Genomic DNA, 20,314 nt, shown 5'->3' with positions numbered 1-20,314 from the left:
CCTCTGCTTTCAGGTCTTCACATCTACAGATCCACCCTTGGATCCACCGGAACTCTTCTCATCGAGCCGCCTGCAGCATCTCCTGCTCCAAGCACCATCGACCAGCGTGACGAAACCCGACACATCTTCGACCCTGTGCACCCGCTTCCTGTGGGTGAGGTAACTCAGCTCCGCCGGTGCTCCTGCACTGGTACACATCCCAAGGGCCTGTGTTTTAAGTTTCAGCTCCGTAGGTCACTCGGAAGGTTCCTAACTTTCTAACTTTGTGCTTTTTACGCACCATAGACTTTGTATTGAGAAGTGCGTGCACTTTGAACACTGCACCCGAGTCCCGTGGGCCTTTCCCGACTTAGTTATTTCCAGTCTCGAATAGCTCCAGCGATTCCCAAGGCCCTAGGCCTCTTCACTTTCCTCCTGGTATCTCTTATACCACTTATTTAGTATATGGTTTAGGTGGCCCCTAGGGCTCATCCATATTGTGCAACTTTTGTGTATTTTAAACTGTCTTGTGATTTTACGCTTGTGCTTCTGTGCTCATAAAGAGTCCAGGGGATTTTATAGTTAATAAATCAATATATATTTTCAATATATATCTGTGTGGTGTCCCTTTCATTTGGTATTCAAGGGGGTTGTGTATGGTATAACAGCTGGCTTCACATGCCTTTCAGAGTTTAGCCTAAGACTGCTTTGTCCACGTTACCACTAGGATAACTGGTCTACAAGGTTGAATTACAACCATCATCATAAGGGTTGCTTGGCATGGTACAAAGTGATCACTAGAATTAGTGAGCATTATATACCAGGCCAACTTCTCACAGTAAGGGAACTTGTTCTTTCTCCTTTCAGTTTCCCTGTTTGGTCCTGATGAGAATCGGACAAAGGGTCCAGTTCGAAACGCGTCGACCTTGTCTGTTGGGCTTATGTCTAAAATATTTTCAAGCATTTATGTTTCAGAGTAACAATGTTTATTAAGTTTCTAAGATAAAAAAAGAAAAAAGAAAAATGTATCCCTCTTTTCACTTTGAAAAACTCTTGGATTGAGGCTTTGACATATCCCCTTGTTGTCATTTTGTCTTATGTTTGTTTTTGGTGTTGTAAGCTTGAAGGTGTGATAGTGTGATACGAAGACGAGTTGAGTCAGGTGATGCAAGATTTTGTGTGAATGTGTCAGATTTTATGTTTATTCATGTTGTACATGTCTGTCTCCTACACAACTTGCAGGTGTTCTTTCACATATTTATATATACATTTTGTACTGTGTTTGTTCTTTTGATATCTTCTAAAAAAGAAATAAATATTGATGGATTAAATCCAATTCATGGTTAATAATTCATTGGTTGTTAACCTGGTTAACAAAGTTTGGTCTGGAGTTAAACTCAGTATTGGCATCTTGGTTGTTGATTATCTAAATAGACTCTGCGTTACTGAAGGTGAGTCAAAGCCCTTGTGTTGTTTTTTGAGCTAAAATGAAGCATGTCACATTACGTGAGTAAGACCACCTCGTCCAATTCTTGGAATTACCACTTTGAGTAAGGGACATACAGGGCATCTAGCCGTAAAAGCATAAAAAAGATTCTGTATCGACTTGGTACTTTGCTTAGGGATTGGGATAGAAGGACACAGTGCCATCTTTTGTGTTTTGCCGTATTTTGAGAAGCAGACGTGGGCCCCTTTCAGACTCTTTTTCTCTGTTTGTGCTACACAGTAAAGGTTTATCACAAATACCAATACACGTGATTCAGGTGGAAGACTCCTGATAGATTGTAAAAGCCAAACATAGGTTCAATTCAGCCTTCTCCTACCTGAATTTGTTCCCACTCCAATTCAAGTCAATGGAGATAGCACACCCTACCCCCAATTATATTTTTTTATCTCCCTCTTTCTGCTTTGCACATAATGGCATGTATGGATTATCTGTCTGCCACCAGAGTTGTCTCAAGAACATGTTTATGTTAGTTATCAGACCTCAACAAATCTAATCCCCACCAGCTATGGCAAGTCAATATCTATGTGTCTGTTAGAATAGGGCCTTTTTTCACTGTCTTCCCTGAACTTTTTGCCTTCCTCCTGATATTTTTTCTGACCTGATGTTGGTGGTTTTAGGACCCTGGACACTTTATCACTGCTGTTCAGTGTTAAAGTGCATGTGCTCTTTATGGTAAACATGGTAAGATTGGCCTACCCTTGTTTGGCGTATTTAATTTACCTATCAGCCCCTTGTAAAGTGGTATCTCATATGCCCAGGGCCAGTAAATTAAATGGCACTGGTGGGCTTGCCGCGCTGCTTGCGCCACCCACCAAAGTAACCTTTCAAACCTGCCTCAGGCCTTTGCCATTGCAGGGCCTGCGCACGCAGTTTACTGCCGCTGTGAAGTGGCACTTAAAGTGGGTGCCATGTTCGTGACTCCCCCTTTACTACATACTAGCAGCCCGTCCCGACGTTGAACGGGTATGAATTGCTGCCGGCCAGTAGTATATTGTTTTGTAGGATTTCGTTTTGATAGCATTTATTATCTGGGACAGGCCTGTGAAACGCTCCGATTCACAGTGCACTGCTGATGCACTTAAGAGTGCGCGTTCAGTAGTGTGTGAACTCGAGTTTCCCTACTTTATTTTTCCTTGCAATATTATATAGCGCGAACTCGACAACATGGCATCAGCACAATTTACATTACAGAAGAACACATTCATTTGTGGTAGGCACGGGGAGACAAAGCGATTTGCCTGGAATCCCACGATGTTGAGCTGATGCTGAGATTCGAACGTAGCTCCCCAGCTCTAAAGTTCGCAATTCTAGAATTTGTGGCGGGAGGTGTGTCTAAAATAAGCATGGGCAGAAAATCCGTTTCGCTCGCGGATTTTGCGGATTTTCGGTAAATTCGCAATCCGCGAGATTCGCGAATCTCCCGCAAAATCCGCAAATCCGCGAGCAGCGGATTTTGCTCGCACTGCTCGCACTGTTCGCGTGAGTTCGCGGCTTCCCAGTACAACTTCGCGCCCCGCGAATAAGTGCAAAATTGCAGAAATACGATCTTAGCAAAACTGAAACTACTTACCAGGTTCAAAAGTTCAGGCTCATCATTAGTAGCCATTTCCTGTAGTGCTTCCTGAGGGGCCCCTCCAGAGTTCAGTTGCCAGTTGCAACTATTATGTGACCCTGCTCTGAACCTCAGAATAGTTACACATATGCCACAAAGGTCCTGAATTACAGCTAAGGGAGACAAGCAGGAGCCAGGCTGGAGGTTCAAATCCATTAATCAGCCCCTAATTCATTATTGTCAGTTGGGGCAGGGCAGGTGTTGTAACTAATTTTGCAACAATGAAAGCACTTAGCAAGTGCAAAAGATCACTAATCAGGAAGCACTAAGGAAGCAGGTGCCAGCTAAAAAAATATTCTGTGACACATTAATCAGCCCCAAATTAATTCAGGTCACTTGAGGCAGGGAAGGTGTGCTTGCGTTGCCACAATAATGTACACTGACTGGACAACCAGAGGGTGCTGTGATGAAACAGAGGGTGGCATGGGTGGGCCAGAGGGTGGCATGAGTAGTCAGAGAGTGGCAGTGGTGACAGAGAGTGGCAGTGATGAAGAAGAGTGTCCCAAACAGGCTGGACACGTAGAAACAACAAGTTCGCGAAACTTGCGACCCGACAGGTAAGTTCGCAATTTGCGACATTGTACAAAACCCTCGCGAACTGGCAGAAACCCGCGCAAACACACAAAAAAAATCCGCAAATTCGCGAGAATTCGCGGATTTTGCGGATTGCGAGTTCGCAAATCCGCAAAATTCGCGAACGCGAGATTCGCAAAATTCGCCCATGCTTAGTCTAAAAGTGTATGTCGGTGCTGGCCATCAATGAGAGAGACCTGTGCATTTTTCAAATGGGTGGTGAAAAAATATGAGTATGTTGCTGGAGATGTGGGCCGCCGTGCCACCAATGTACTTACCGGGGGAGGATAAACACCCATTATTCCGCAACTTTCTTTCGGCATACCATCACTCCGCATACTTTCATTACGAAAGTACCATGACTCCGCAATGCCATTATAACGCATGACATTACATTTTATATGCTTTTACCACGCATACATTTACAACGAAATTCGATTAAAATACATGAATGGTAAACGCATGTTTTTTTTTTAATGTTTGGATAAGGTAAGTATGGGTATAGGGGTATATGTTTTGGGGTACTGAGGTATATGTTTTGGGGTGTTTGGGTATTTTAAGGGTTCAGATATAGTTTTGGGTTATGGGGTACAGGGGTAGCTTTAGGGTTTAGGGATAGGTATGGCTTTTGGGGTAAAGGGGTATTTTTAGGGTTCAGGGCTAGGTTTGGGTTTTGGGGTATTTTTAGGGTTCAGGGTAGGTTTGGGTTTTAGGGTACAGGGGTATTTTTAGGGTTCATGGCTAGGTTTGGGTTTTGGGGTACAGGGGTATTTTTAGGGTTCAGGGGTAGGTTTGGGTTTTGGGGCGCAGGGTTATTTTTAGGGTTCAGGGCTAGGTTTGGGTTTTGGGGTACAGGTATATTTTTAGGGTTAAAGGGTAGGTTTGGGTTTTGGGGTACAGTGGTTTTTTAAGGGTTCAGGGCTAGGTTTGGGTTTTGGGGTACAGGGGTATTTTAGGGTTCAGGGGTAGGTTTGGGTTTTGAGGTACAGGGGTATTTATAGGGTTCAGGGCTGGGTTTGGATTTTGGGGTACAGGGGTATTTTTAGGGTTTAGGGATAGGTTTGGGTTTTTGGGGTACAGGGTATATTTATAGGGTTAAGATGGGTTAGTGTTTAAGGGTGTTGGGGTATTTTAAGGAGTAAGGGTGGGTTATTATTATGGGGTGCAGGGGTATTTAAAGGGAGCCGGGTGGGATTAGCACACAATATGAGACATGGCATGAAGGGCAGAACGTACCACACTCCCCCAGCGTTTGTCACGCCCCCCCAGCACACGCCCACAGCACAACGCAGACACGCCCACAAGGGACTACTTTGCTGGCACGGTTCTTTTACCTTTTGAATGTATATGGTGGGCGACTGCATAGCCTATGTCCTTCTGCTGCAACTGCCCTTTCCAACGCCGTATTGGGTGTTGTGATTGGTGCTGTGGTTCCTGAGATTACCCGCCTCAAAGGTTTGGGCTCTATCTTTATTATATTAGTATGGATTAGGTAGGCCCTAGCAAGCCCTATAGGCAGGGTGCGCTGTAGGTAAAAGGTAGGACATGTGCCTTAACTGTGTGGCATGTCCTGGTAGTGACAAAAAGCCATTTTAGTTTCTCACTACTGTGAGGCTGCCCTCTCATAGGAATGCATTAAGGATTCCCTGATATGTGTTTCAATGATAATTCCTGACATGAGAGGAGTAGCGTAATCAAGTTTGGTATTTTTTAAATAGTGGTAATAAATGCTGCATACTAGTGTTCGCAGATTTATTATCACTATTTTAGAAATGCCACTTTTAGAGGTGGACATTTCTGTATGCTATGTGTCTTTGTGCCTGCCTGTTGTGTTTTGCATGTCTGGCTCTGGATGACAGGGGCTGGGGAGCTGCAGTGACTCCAGAGAGGCTGGGTGAGTCAGCGCTAGGCTGAATAGGCTGATCTGCATTTGGAGTAGTGGGAGGAGTAGCACCTGACCCTGAGTAGGACTGTGCCTGTCTTCCACAATGCTGGCTCTGCCCCCCTGTGGTGTGTCAGGGACCAGAGCCTACACTGACACAGGAGGTTGTTGTGCACTGTAAAGAAATGTGTAAGTGCCCCCCAGAACTGGTTTGGACCGGGCACAGAGCCCTGTGCCACGGGGAAAACAAAGACAGTTGCAGTATACATATTGGGGCTGTGACCACATGCTGTTTGTTACCTTCTTGGAGCTGTGAAGAAAGGACTGCTTGGCGCCAGCAGGCACTGCCACAAAGGAATCCCCCTCTGCTGGAGGGCCCTGTGAGCTGGCCTGCCTGGGCCCCACCTCTGCCCTGTATGCTTTGAGGCGCTGCAGGAGTCCCAGGTGTTGAGCCCCTGGCGTGAGCTCATGCCGTAGCAGTGCGTTGTGAGTGCTCTGCTGATGCACCACCATGGAGCGTGAGGACCACCTGACCTTACTGTGCCCCTCAACCACCTGACCTTACTGTGCCCCATAGCACCGTGCCCACACACCAGGAGCGTGTGGTGGGCACTTTGTAATTATATTTCTAGAGCCTGAGAATGGAGCTCCAACTTTGCTCGTAAACGAGCGCTGTGGCCGAAACCAGAAGTCAGGTGGCTGCTGCCTCACTGTGGGTGGAGCCGTCAGGAGCAACTGAGCAGACGAGTGGGGAACGCTGCATTCGAGTACCCCTGAGGAGAGGGGGTCCTGCCCACTGAAAGCATGCAGTGGGTGCTTCACTTTTGCCCCTTCTAAGCTCGAGGAGGGGGCCCCTGCTTCCCAGCACATTGTGAGCGCTTCACTGGAACATGAAGCCAGGTGGCTGTTGCCTGACTGAAGTCGGTGCGTCCCGCCCCCGGGAGAGGAAGCCAGGCAGGCGAAGAAGGGAAAGCCGGTGGAGGCTTTGCTCCGTGTGTAGAAGACCTCCCTTGAAATCCTACTTTGCCTGGAGTGAGTGTGAGTCCGGGCATCGCAGGCAGCTACCAGTGAGAGAGTTGACTTCGCGGGGGCCAAGTTAGGTCTTCATGTCCTACGCGGCATTGCGCTACCTCTTGGCAGTATTGCAACGACTACTCCGTATTTGAGTGCATGAGACACAGAGGTCTCCAACGTATTTGGCACCAGCAGCTGCGCCTTAGAGAGACGCAGCAGCAGGCACTTGGGTGGCTTGTTAGGGGCATCTTATTGGTCCTGTGGGTATTGTGGTGAGAGTCTGAAGCGGGCCCCCACCTCAGTTACCACAGCAGCTGCACCACGAGTGGTGGGCAAATTGGGTGCAAAGTAGTTTACTAATGTGCACTCTGAGGAGTAGTGTACTGAGGATCATGTTTAAAGATTTTCCTAATATGCTCTCTAATATGCGCTCTCTGCCAGTGTTATGTGCAGCAATGCTGTTTATGCCTTAGAGGGGCATGATGTGTTATGGGGTGGGTGCATTACTGATGATATTTTTTGCCTAATGTTCCTGCTAAGTGTAAAGTTAACAGTAGTTACTGGTTGTTTTCTCTAACTGTGAGTTATGATGGCCCGATTGGCCCTGTGATGTATATAATCCCTGTGTGTGGAGTTTCGTTTGTGGTATGCCTAGTGTGCTGCTGTGTGTATGTGTTGCGCAAACGCTTTACACATTGCCCCTGGGATTAACCTGACTGCTCTGCCAAGCTACCAAGGGGGTGAACAGGAGTCATCATTGGTGTGTAACTCCCTTGCCCTGACTAGAGTGGTGGTTTCTGCCTGGCTTAGGCGCTTGCCCTAGCCAACCTGAAATCCCATTTCTAACAGTGTCCATGGGACAGGTTGCTTCATAGTACTACTTGTCCTCTAACAAAATAGACCAGTCCCTTTGGTGATATGTAGTGCTGCTAAAAATTATGGCAACAAACTCATTATATAAGAGCTCTGATACTAGCCTCGTTGACTATGCAAGAGTTTATACACTAGTAGGGTTAGAATACTAGCAATTTGTTTGTTTTGCCACCTTTCCACAGATCTACATCCTCAAGCTGGAGGTAGCGATAAGCGATAGTTCCCCGTGATTGGAATGCCCCTTTGAGTCTGTGCAAACCTACTCACTTGAATGTTTTATGGGTTTTCGTCAGCTTGGCTCCAATATTTTCCCATATAGAGAAAGGTTGGAAATGTATTCTAGGGGTGGGCGGAATTTGAGTAGTCACGCTACGCAAAGTTCCGCAAAACAGCATAAAATCTCAGCGAACACGCAGAAATTCCGCAAACATGCGGAATTGCTTGTTCGCAATGCTTTTTTCCCCGTTTGAGATCGCTGAGTGCGTACTCTGGGAGAAATATCTTGCAAACACACTTTTTGAGAACGCGTACAAGCATACAATTCCACGAAGCCGTGGAATGTAAAATTTTGGACAATTTCACGTTCTTCGCGGAATGCGAGTTTACCCAAATTCCGCAAATTCCACTAGCGGAACGGAATTTACCGCCCAGGCCTAATTTATTCCTGAAAAGGGCAGAAATAAAACTTTCAGGATTGGGAAAAATGTGAACTTGTTATTGTGTAACAGACTTTCGTATGAGGAAATCTGCACATGATTATTTGCCTGGGCTAAAATGGAGTTCACAAATATTTTCTAGGAGTACGATTTCCTGACCTACTTTTGTATATTCTTGTGAATTCATGAAGCTTTAAATCTGCACTTCTGCAAGGACATATACCATGTATGCACTTTTGTGACTTTCTTTAAGAATGGAGCCCCTATTTAGGTCTGGCGTTTTGTTTTTAATAAAATACTCTGTCTCTCTCTATCGACCTATAACACAAACTGAGGAGTAGGGAATTGTAATCCAAAGGTGGCACGTGCTCTGTGAAAAAGTCACCTTTGGATTACAATTCCCTACTCCTCCGTGTGTGTTATAGGTAGATAAAGCGGGTCAGAGTATTTTATTGTGGTACTCGTTTCCACTCTAACATCGATTCTGTCACCTTGTACAGATGTAGCTGCTCCTGGCAACGTGGTGATGACAGAGTACGTCATGGTCACATGACACGGCCACATGACATGGATCCTGTCACGTGACCGGAAATCCTCCTGTTATGAGAGAAGCAATCACTTTACAAGGGGCTGATAGAGCCTCTCCAATTCACTTTATTTTATTCTATTCGACTCATGACTTGGTTAATACTCACTACCTAGTCCTGCATGTCAACACAACAGTATATACTACTGATTAATCCCATTTGTCTATGTTTTTTATTCTCTCCTAGAGTTTGACTACAGGGAGTCTCTTCCATTTTCTCGCCGGTTTTACATTGTAGTTGATGGAACTCATTGAGTTTGTTATCGCTGGGCAGCATGTGTGTGTCCAACGGATGTGCAATGGACTTTGCTCTAGCAAAGTACGATTTCCTGCAATTGTTTCAAGGAGAATTATCCCATTATTGAATGGTGAGTTCTGGAATAGAAGTAAAGATAATATTCTATACCGATTGGATCAACGTAAGCACCTAGGTGGAACATGTGTGGCTTGTGAAATGAGAGCTATGAGACGGAACTTCGAATGTCGGAGCACAAACACCTGGGAGGTGCCCCTACAGATTATCGAGAGTGGGTTACTTAGGGGCGCCCTCCTCTTGAAAGTAACAGATTCCAAGGTACCATACCCAGGTACAGAGGGTAACACGTTTTGGGACCCGAAGAGTCCTGAGGAATGCCAGTGGGACCCAACCCTGTGGGCACTTAAAACACGGCAGAAACTTATCAACACTTTGGCAGTAAGGAGGGGTGAAGGAACTCTTTAAGTACTCCTATCACCACCATCCTTGACATGTATAGACCTAGCCGGTGGGTCCAGAAATAAATTGTTGAGAAGAGACACCACTGAGCTAGTTTTAACCTTCACTGCAGTTTTCTTTCAGTGATCCCAACGTATATACTTTTTCATGTTTGTATTGTCTTCTCCTCCCTTTGCTCCACCCTAGGCGTGGGTCTGTGAAGGGGTGTATTGAAGCAAGCGCAATGATGAACCATGCTACAATTTTGTGAGTGAGGGCAGTATTTTTTCACAGAGCACGTGCCACCTTTGGACTACAATTCCCTAGTCCTCCGTGTATGTAATAGTTATGCGATTGGGGAGGTCGGAGTAATGGAATTTTGCCTCTCCCCCCTTCTGAGTGTGTGTGATTCGGTTGGAGCAGCAGCTTAGCCACATACAAGCATAAACTAGATGAAGTCAACAATGAGTTGGGGGAATACAAGGAGTGAAACCACACTAACCCCAGTGGAGTCCTGGGGAGGGAACTAGAGGCCCGGGCGCTAGGAGCAGGCCAGCATCTAACCTAAAATTTTCAACCCAAATAGGGCCGCTCCCAGTAAAGTGACCGAAGGTGCTCTAAGACTAAGTTGTGAGTGTGGACACCTCACAAAAAGTGAAGGACTGGTCTCACACACCACCAAGTGTCATGCTTCATCATCGGCAGTCCTCGCCCTCTAGAAACTAGGTTTGGGGGAGGGTGGGCATTCACCTGACGACAGGGATGCACTTCTAAACTAAGTGGGTGCCCGTGAAAAGTGTGTGAAGTTTAAAAACCATTATAGTTACCCAATTCATTTTTAATGTGGCAAGTAGCTATAGGGTATTAAAAAGGGGGTGGATGGTGAATGGGGGAATTGATTGTCCCTTCACCATAGTGAGTGCGGTCAACATGTTTCTGCGGTTTGGACCAGATGTGTCTGTGGCATTCATCAGGACCAAAAACAATGGGGCTCCGTTCTTACCAACTTCGTGGCGAGAAGGTACCACTTGGTGTGATGACCTGTGTCACACTCCACCGCAGAGAGGAGAGTTCTCAGTAAGCCTGTAAAAGAAAAATATATACACAAGAGTACAATCAAAAGAAAACTCGGTCACTTATTGGAGTCATTCATATCCACAGGCACATATATTGAGTGGCAATATGTGTGTAACACGTGACATTCATCTGTGTACCCACTGGAATATAGAAACATAGTATATTAGAGAGAATCTCACATGTCTTACCCTAGGAACAAGCCCTACATGCCCCATGGGAGGAAAAATGGAGGGGACCTAATATCAGTCTAAGATCATAATCTGCAAAAAGATCTCAAACCCTTTTTAAACAAGCCCTGGCATAGCCAATAGGTCTTGCTTTTGGGACCATATAAGTATTTGGTTATGCAGCACAATATCCTTGATGCAACAACATCAACCATTGCATGGCCAAACACTTATAAGGTCCCAAAGGCGAGACCTATTAGCTATGCCAAAGCTTGTTTTCTGTGGAAGCACACAGCTTCTGTTCAGTCAAACAGGTATTCCTGGCTCCCAGCATGAGGGAGCCAAACCCTTCTCTAGAGCACTCCTGAAAACTCTTTTTAAGGTTGATCACATTACATTCTGCGAAAGCCCTACTGCCAAATCAGACTTAAAAAGGAGCAGAAAAGTGAAAAACAGGGAGATAAAACTGCACAAAAGGAAAAACTGTCACAGAAAAAAGTGTAAGATAGTAGAAAATTCAGCAATAGGAAGCAGTAATAGAGGAAAAAAATCTGCAAAGAATAAACAAGTGCAAAGAGATGAAGGAAAAAGGCAAAACTCAAAAATTGGAATAGACAAGTACTGGAATAGCTTGGAAGTGACAGAACTAATTCTATAAAAACTTGAAAACCTTTACATCTTTTTTGTTCGAAATAAATGCTATAATTCATTTTTGCCATACTCGATGTCGTTTTAAATGGATTTGAGAACACAGATCTAACAGACATGACAGACATGAAAAGGTTGATTTGTGTCTGTGGTATAACAATATGTTTGCGCTGAAAGGTGTTGGCAGTATTTTAATCTGTCACCTGTAAAATGTCCTGTGCTTGATGTTATCACCATATTTCCCCACATTTTACATTATTGGAAGTGGTATTATAAAAAATAACATTTAGCAATAAAATTCAAAATAACAATACCAGCTTTTATCCCAACAAACTGAAAAAGCAAAACATCGCTGAAGTAAATGCATATATATCTTGCTGCCATCACCACTGACATGAACCCGTTTCTGAGATGTGGCCAATACTGTCAAGAACTCAAATACCAAATGACAGAACAGGCATGAGTACTAACATTCGCACTCCTTTAGTGTGAGAATTCAAACTATCACAGGCCACCCAAAGCTATAATGGTGGTGTGAGCCACAGGTGCTATTAATTGTTTATGTATATTGACTTATTAAACACTGTAATTGTGCTTATTTCACAATTTGACAGACAGCACCACCATGTGGTGGACTGTCACTAGAGCTGGAACTGACAATTCAGTGTTGATGCCGAGCACCGGAAATCACTGGCTCAAATTTAGCGCTGCTCTGGATTTACTGCTGTGCCTACTCGGCATTAAAAAGCTGCGCTGACGTTGAGCCTTGGTGGCGTCAGGAGCCCATCGGCATCTCTAAAACTGATCAGTCTGGTTCAATAAGAAGGGGAGCCAGAAGTAAGTGCTTATGGGCACCTCCTGGCACACTGAAGGGAGGGGAGCCCGGGGAGGACCAGGAGGATAGAGGAACGGAGGGGTCCCTCAAGAAGCGACTGTTAGTAGGTATACCCCCGCCAATGTTAAATCACCTCCCGGGTGGGGCCACCGCTTCAGAACAGACACGTTGTTCAGTTCCTCAGTTCGAAAGTCCACCGTTGTCAAAGCTACTCGACCCCTCCTAGGAGCTGTGCAAGTCTTAGCGAAGCACAACAACACTCAAGGTTTTTGCCTCCTCAGTTTATCTAGCAGACTTCAAGCACTAGCTATACCTCAAAGGAATGACTGTTGAGATCAGACCCCCAAGAAGTGGTTTCTCCAGTAAGAGGGATCCAGGAAGGGGCGACATTGACGTGGTTAGTAAGGGACCGTCCACCTCTATGTACTCGGTACGTGTAGGATTGGGAACTGCAGGGTAACAACTAGTCGAGCGGTCAGCTCTCCCGGAGGGGTGAGTACTAAGACCCAACCCATGTACAGTAGAGTCACTCTCAGATGTCCCAGCTGATTCATCATCTGAACTGTGTAAAGAGGTCCCTCATGAGGACTGAGGCATCTGTAACTCAGGCTCAAGATGACGCAGAGAAGAGGCCTATTTCTCGAGACAGAAAACAAGCATTGGTCTATGGTCTCTTCACTACATTGAGGTAAGCCTCCCTGCTCGCTGTAGTGAGAGCCAAGAACACATACATTAATCAGAGTTTCACGTGGGATTCAATCTTACCTTTTATCCGTTGTGAATGTAATCTACTTAATGAGTTCAATTATTTACTAGTCTGAATTACGAGGGGATTGTCGAGTCCATCTCTTCTGGAGATTACAGTAAGCAAAGGCCTCTCACTTTTGCATGAAACATCTCCAAGATTTGCAGTGGCAATAAAAGGTAACAGGGGAGTATTAACAGCAGAAATAATAATGAATGGAAATAAAAGCAAACTGGCACAAAAACACGATAAAAGTACATAAATTATATGGATATCTCCAACCAATAAGATAATAAGCCAAAACAAACCTTGAAAAATGTAATTATGGAAAAGTTCCAAATATGCACGTTTTAATCTGAGCCGAGGGGAAGGTACAAGACCGAGGCAACAACGGAAAGAGCGTGGCCTCAGTGTCCTGAGCGAGCGCCAGGCGAGGTGAGGTCTTCTCCCCTTCATATATGGGAGAGTTCATGACATTACAATATGAGACTGCCTAAAAGTTAAGATATACTGGTAGGTCTACATATTCCTTTTTCTGTTATCAACTATCTTCACTGTTGCAGTAGTGTATGGCATGGGTCCTGATGAAAGCCTGTAAGGGCTGAAACATGTCGACCATTTAATATCTATGTTGGATAGTAATTTTTTCATACTATCTTCACTCTGTTTTTAACCATGCCGTTGTGATGGTCACATCTAATAAAGTACCTTTAGACATCACGACAGGTATTTTTATAATATCACTCTTTTTTCCTTCGTTTCACCTGTTATAAACATTGTAACCTGTACCCCTAGCTTACTACCTCTACCCACTGGCTGTCAATCTAACTGGAGGATCCGTTACTAACACCTCTCAAGACATTCTAATTGAGGTGCCTAGCGGATACCAGTCTCCATTTTCATAAAAACCCAGATGACGAAGTTCCGCCAATGGGTGGACTGATGGGTACTTTTCTTTTCCTTTTCTTGTTCTCTCCTACAGTATTCTCTCTTTAGACACTATAATTGAGTGCTAACTATAGGATTTTTTAAGACCCCTGGTATCTTTCTTGTGTTATTATATTGGTTAGTTGGGGGACAAGATACATGTAGGTCTATAAATATAATTTCCCCTTGGACCCCTCTCATATTCTATTCGTAGTAACAGAGGAAACATACCAACTGTAACTCAGAAAATGTAATTTACCTCATAACATGCCCCTGTCGAAAACAATATATAGGCATGATCACGAGAAAAGTGAAAATTCGCATTATGGAGCATAGAAGCACCGTTAGGTGTCAAAAGTCAAACACTAAACTTACGACACAGTATTTGGAGTAACACCACACAATAAACAACATAGCATGGACTGTGCTGGACAAACCTAGATTTAATTCAAACGTGGGCGACAAAAGAAGATTGCTTCTGATGAGAGAACAGAAATGGGTATACAGACTTGAGAGCCATGAGACTGGATTAAATGATGATATCCCATGGAACACCCTCAATAGATAGAACCAAGTTAGACACTGGCCACTCCACATCACTTTCTAACCTTACTCTCAGTCTCATGCCCTTGGCAATAAAACAATGAGAGAATTACACAGTGCTATGTACCACTTACTCCCTAAAAACCATAGTCTGAGGAGATATGATACTGTATCTCCAGACAAGTGCTCATAGTAGTGTTAATCCCTGGACGGCCATGAATTACACGGAAGGCACTGGGGGCTCCAGCAATGTCCCATTCCATACTTCTTCATTCCTCCAACATCCCCTACCATTGTGCTAACAGTACAGGAAATGCCCCCTAAGGACATAGGAAACTTTGCAGTATGAGCGATTCTTGAAGCCCTATCCTTCTAACTATGCAGAGTGACACAATAGATCTCTGCCTACAGTGCCTGCGTAGGGTTCGGCTTGCGGTGATCGTTTCCACTCTAACATTGATTCTGTCACCTTGTACAGATGTAGAGGGTATAGTTAAAGTTTTCCCAGTGATCGCGCTAGGCTACAGGGCTCCTAGCAACGTGGTGATGACAGAATACGTCAAGGTCACATGACACAGCCACATGACACGGATCCTGTCACGTGACCGGAAATCCTCCCATTATAAGATTAGCAACAAAGCTGCATCTCGCTACCTTCACTGCGAGAGCTGGACATTTTCAGGGGAGAGCAACTACCTTGATGAATTAAGGAGTTGTAGCGAGGGGAGTTCCGTGGGACGGAACCACGACTAGAGGCCATTCCTCTCAGTAGAGGGAATTTCCCCGACATGAGAGATCGCCCTATCATGCGGGGGTACTTTATCACCATTCATTGTTAACAGATATTTCACTGTACATTTTACATTGGAAGGTGAGTTGTTTACAGACAGCCTTAACATACCACGGCAACAGCAGTATCGGGGCATTACCTAGAGTCTGTTTACAACGCAGAGAGCCTCTCCAATTCACTTTATTTTATTTTATTCTATTCGACTCATGACTTTGTTAATACTCACTACCTAGTCCTGCATGTCAACACAGCATTATATGCTATTGATTAATCCCAGTTGTCTACATTTTTTATTCTCCCCAAGAGTTTGACTACAGGGAGTCTCTCCAATATTTCTCGCCAGTTTTAGCATTGTAGTTGATGTAACTCAGTGAGTTTGTTTTCGCAGCACAGCATGTGTGTGCCCAATGGATGTGCAATGGACTTCGGTGTAGCAAAGTATGATTTCCTGCAATTGTTTTTAGGTGAATTATCCCATTATTGAATGGTGAGTTCTGGAATGGACGTTAAGATAATATTCTATACCGATTGGGTCAACGTAAGCACCTAGGTGAAACATGTGTGCCTTGTGAAATGAGAGGAAACATCGAGTATCGGAGCACGAACACCCGAGAGGTACCCCTGCATGAGTAATTTTATCCCATTTTCGGTGTGCTTTTCCCTACAGATTATCGAGAGTGAGTTACTTAGCCTTACCCTTCTCTTGGAAGTAACAGATTCCAAGGATACCGAACCTAGGTACAGAGGGTTACACATTTTGGGTACCGAAGGGTCCTGAGGAATGCTGGTGTGACCTAACACTGTGGGCACTTAAAACATGGCAGAAACATGTTGACACTTTGGCAGTAAAGTAGGGTGAAGGAACTCTTTAACTACTCCTTACGTAGTAAGACCTAGCCGGTGGGTCCAGGAATAAATTGTTGAGAAGAGTCACCATTGAGCTAGTTTTAACCTTCACTGCACTGTTCTTTCGATGATCCCAACGTATATACTTTTTTAAGTTTGTATTGTCTTCCCCTCCCTTTGCTCCATCCGAGGCGTTGGTCTGCGCAGGGGGAATTGAAGCAAGCGCAATGATGAAACATGTCACAATTTTGTGAGTAAGGGCAGTATTTTTTCACAGAGCACATGCCAACTTTGGATTACAATTCCCTACTCCTCCATGTGTGATATAGTTATGTGATTGGGGAGGTCGGAGTAGTGGAATTTTGTCTCTCCCCCCTTCTGAGTGTGTGTGATTCTCTCTATCTAGCAGCAGACTTCCCTGTGAGTGACAGCATTCTTCTCTTTCACTAGGAGCATATTGGCATGCAAAGTAGTTTTGTTCAGTGACAGGACCTACTGTTGTAATGTTTAGTTTTTGAGACCAAAACTTTTTGCTTTCGCCAACGTTTGTTTTTATGATGAAGGCTCAGCAGCTCCCACAACAATAAAGTTTTTCAAAACCCATGTCAAAACAAGACATGCATTAACATAACCAAAAGCCTGACCACCTATGTCATACCTATTGGCTTTGCCAATGCTTGTTTATTTCTATGTTTCCTATAATTGTGTTGCAACTGGTTGCACTGATTTTTCATTATGAATATTTTTGGAAAATATTAGCATGCATCAGCAAATTTTGCTAAACGATGTTTCAAAGAAATGGTAGCTAGAATTTCACAGTAATTCAGCAAAATGTTTTTTTCTAGTTGCATTTTTTTAAAATTTTATTTTGAAAGCGAAGAATCATCAATGTTGCTTTTAAGCTTTTACGTATATTTGCATCTAATCTAAGTGCATTCTTTAAGCATTATATGCAACCTTATATTGTTAAACTTTGCAAATGTGTGTACACATTTTTATACTAGAACCACTATCAGTAGGGCAGTCTGAACTTACAAGATTTCCTTAGAGCCTTCACCGTAATAATAAAGCCCTTGTATTGATGGGCCTCAAATAAAAGTTTGAACAGCATTAATATATGGACACAGCTATTACCTTGACTGCAGACAATGCCCTTCCCTGATACATAATGTGGTAGTATAATCTGGCAGCCAGAGGTTTATGCTGCAGGAGGTTGGGCTTACTTGTCCTAAGGACAAAATAAACATGAAAACTTCTTGTCCTTGACCCCAAATAATATATCCTGGGTGTTAGGCTAGAGGAATTCAACATCCCTGTGCTACACATTTAAAAAGTGAACTATACAAACATTTCAAAATAAATTTCAGTAGTTTGGAGTCCTTATTTTATAATTTTGTTATGAGAAAAAATATTTTAATAGGATGAAAACAAATCAGAACACTTTACTTGGTGATTTGCAAATGATAAATATGTTTGCTGAACCCCAATTTTCATAGAAAACTGTGTAAACAATATATAGCTTTATAAGTAAAACTACATGTTAGTAGGAACGTTTTCGGCCATTTCAATGGAAAACGTGCTGTCTTTAAATGACAGTTCACTACAACATCATGCGTTAGTAATATATTTATTAAAAGTGAGTTTTCAAAGATAAGCTGAGAAACATCCCTGCCCCCTAACTAACTAAGAGGGAATTCAGGTGTCATGTGAGGGGAGGATGTAGCCTTATGGCTAGAAGTCGATCTCAAAGCTGGGGAACTGAGTTTGAGTCTCGGCAACAATGCTCAACATCCTGAGATTCTGGACAATTCACTTAACCTCCCCGTGCCTAACAAAAATAAATGTGTCCTAGTGAACAAAACTGGTCCTTATGTAAAATGCTCTGATACCTGATATCTTCAGGTCTAGTTTGTGCTAAATAATTTTTTTTAAAAATGTGTAGCCTGCATGTGGGCTAGATTCTTACTATGCATGGAGCATAGGTTTAGTCAATTAAATAAATCAAGCAGGTTTTTTGGACAGCAGGAATGCCGAACTAACATATAGGTTGGTGCATTTTCAAAATGGAGACAGTGCACTATAAATCAGTCCAAAGCGCTTTAATTTTCAAAAATAGTCCTTTTTATTGTATTTCAAAATTCTTAAAAGGCCTCAGCCGACGCGTTTCGTTCCAAATTGGAACTTCTTCAGGGCTCAATAGATGGTCAATAAGCGAATAATTGCAGGCGTAGAGGGAATCTCAATTGAAATGTGGGTCCACCCCTTGTATCACGCAACGCGACGTTTGCTCTTCGTAGATTGATCTTCGAAAGAGTGTATTTGATATGCGGAGTCCCAAACAATGTATTGGCAACCCTCTTAAAGTCGATATATGAGAAAAGCAAAACTCCTTCCACAAACACCAATTTAAATTTGAGTGAAGTGTAGAGTGGGAAAGAGGTCTGGGTCACCCTAAATGGAGGATCATCCAGGTAGCTTTAACAACAATAAGGGCATGTATAACCCCCAAAGAAATGTAAGCTGCACCACCTCCTTCCCTTGTGTGACGGGAGAGGCGTCCAGGAATTGTGCGAGTGGAAGCATAGGTTTAGTCTATTAAATGAAACCAAGCATGTTTTTTGGACAGCAGGAATGCCGAACTAACATATAGGTTGGTGCAGAGAATGTGAAAATGAAGAAAACATGTGGCTTTGCAAAATAAAATATTGCCTGGGATGACATAATGAGCCCATTTTAGGGTAAAAGTACATTAGTTAGGTTGAGTAAATGATTCAAGTTACTAGACTTGCAGCTTTAGTAACATTTTTATGATTTTTCGAGGCCTGGTAATAAGTCATGAAAACTGCATACTAAAAAACCTGAACTCTGGTGATGGTTATACACAAACACTCTGGAGATGGTTATACAAGTTAGATTTGTAATTTTACTCATATTGTTGATGTAGTTGAAGAGTTACTAACTCTCTTAAGTGTACATGAAGAGACTAAAGATGGCCAACAAAAGGAATGTGTCCTATAGATACTGAATGATGATTACCGTTAAAGACCTGAGCAAGCCCTTTGATAACAACGCCCACTTTCATAACCACGCCCAAGAAGCCCCATCTGCTGAGAAAGCTGAGGCCATAGGGACGTGACACGGGCCCTGGTGGTTTGTAGGAGCAGGAGGTGACCAGACGGCCTATGGAATTTCCGCAGCTGAGACACAGGGAAGCCCCTGGAGAACGCACGCTAAGCCGTGGGGAGCCTGAGGTTGTGTCTCGGACTGCCGTAGTTCGTGACGCGCGGTGACGAGGGATATGCCGGATGGCTCTCGGCGCTCGAACACTCACTGATGATGCTGCGGGGCGGAGTCTGCGGCAGCGCCTCTCTGTTACAGTGAGGCCGCCTCGGAGAAGAGTCCGCTCGCCGGCACCGGTCCCGTTCCTACGGGTCCCCGAGGTTTTCCAGCTGCCTGGGGCCCGGACGTCGGCTCACTTTTGAGACTCAGGATGCCCGCTGTCTGACGGAAGGTCAGATGAGGTGGCTGGGTCGTGTGCTGGTGAGGGTCGGTGCCGTGCACATTGAGGGATGGTGCTGGTGAGGGGCTAGGTAGGTTGAAGGAGCAGAGCCGGCGAGGCGCTCTGTAGGGTGCCGTTGAAGAGTAAGGTATGATACAGTGCCAGTAAAGGGCAAGGGACCATGCCTGTCGAGGGTGACCGGGAGTGGTGTAAATGTTTAAGAATGAATGGGGGTATAGGTATAGCGCCACAGGGGCAACGTAATGGTATCTTCAATGTACACTTCTCTGGCATATTGGCTATCCTAATTTCGTGTCTTACAGTATGTCGTTGGTTGTCTTGGGCATACAAGATGCAGAAAGACACTGGCAACGTCCCATTCCTTCATTCCATGTGCCGTTGTCTCTCAGTGCCAGCCGGTTTAATATCGAAATAAACGACCACCGCCTGCCAAACCCAAACGAACATGCAGTGTTTTCGTCTACAACAGACTCGCATCCCTGCTTCGGTCATATGTTCGCGTCTGCTTGCCTGCCAAGTTGTCTCGGTGACAGTTACTTATGTGATTTACACCCTCAAAGCTTCATCAATTCCTAAAGAATGGTCTGTTTTTGGCTTGTATAATCCCTGACTTTAAATTCGAATTTTCAGTGGATGCGTTTAAACATAGACCCTTAAATAACGGGGGGGTTTAATGTGCTACATAGATTGTGTGTTGACGAATCCCTACGGCGCATTCTTTTTAGTTAGCACTTTGACAAATGTAAAGATGATCCGTTGGAGGCAGGCTGAAAATCGGGCCCAGTTGTTCCTCAGGCCGAGTGCCATGCTAATTTCTTGGTGGGTTTGATATTTTGATTG

General features: G+C 44.2%; 1 protein-coding gene across 2 annotated transcripts in view; it reads left to right on the top strand.

Moving 5' to 3' along the window:
• Nucleotides 1-20,314, top strand: part of MMD (monocyte to macrophage differentiation associated) — a 534,703-nt gene that overhangs the window by 302,911 nt on the left and 211,478 nt on the right. The window contains exon 1 of one of the 2 annotated variants that reach the window (XM_086930868.1): nucleotides 19,064-19,544. The exons of the other annotated variant lie outside the window; for it this stretch is intronic. The gene's annotated coding sequence lies outside the window, so the exon portion shown is untranslated. Of the gene's footprint in view, nucleotides 1-19,063; nucleotides 19,545-20,314 lie in introns of those variants that run through there. 2 annotated transcript variants of the gene reach the window in all.

This window comes from Lissotriton vulgaris, chromosome 7, assembly GCF_964263255.1.
Source record: "Lissotriton vulgaris chromosome 7, aLisVul1.2, whole genome shotgun sequence".
Classification (NCBI taxonomy): Eukaryota; Metazoa; Chordata; class Amphibia; order Caudata; family Salamandridae; genus Lissotriton; species Lissotriton vulgaris.
The sequence above is the reverse complement of the archived record's forward strand: the minus strand, read 5'-3'. Positions and strand labels throughout refer to the sequence as shown.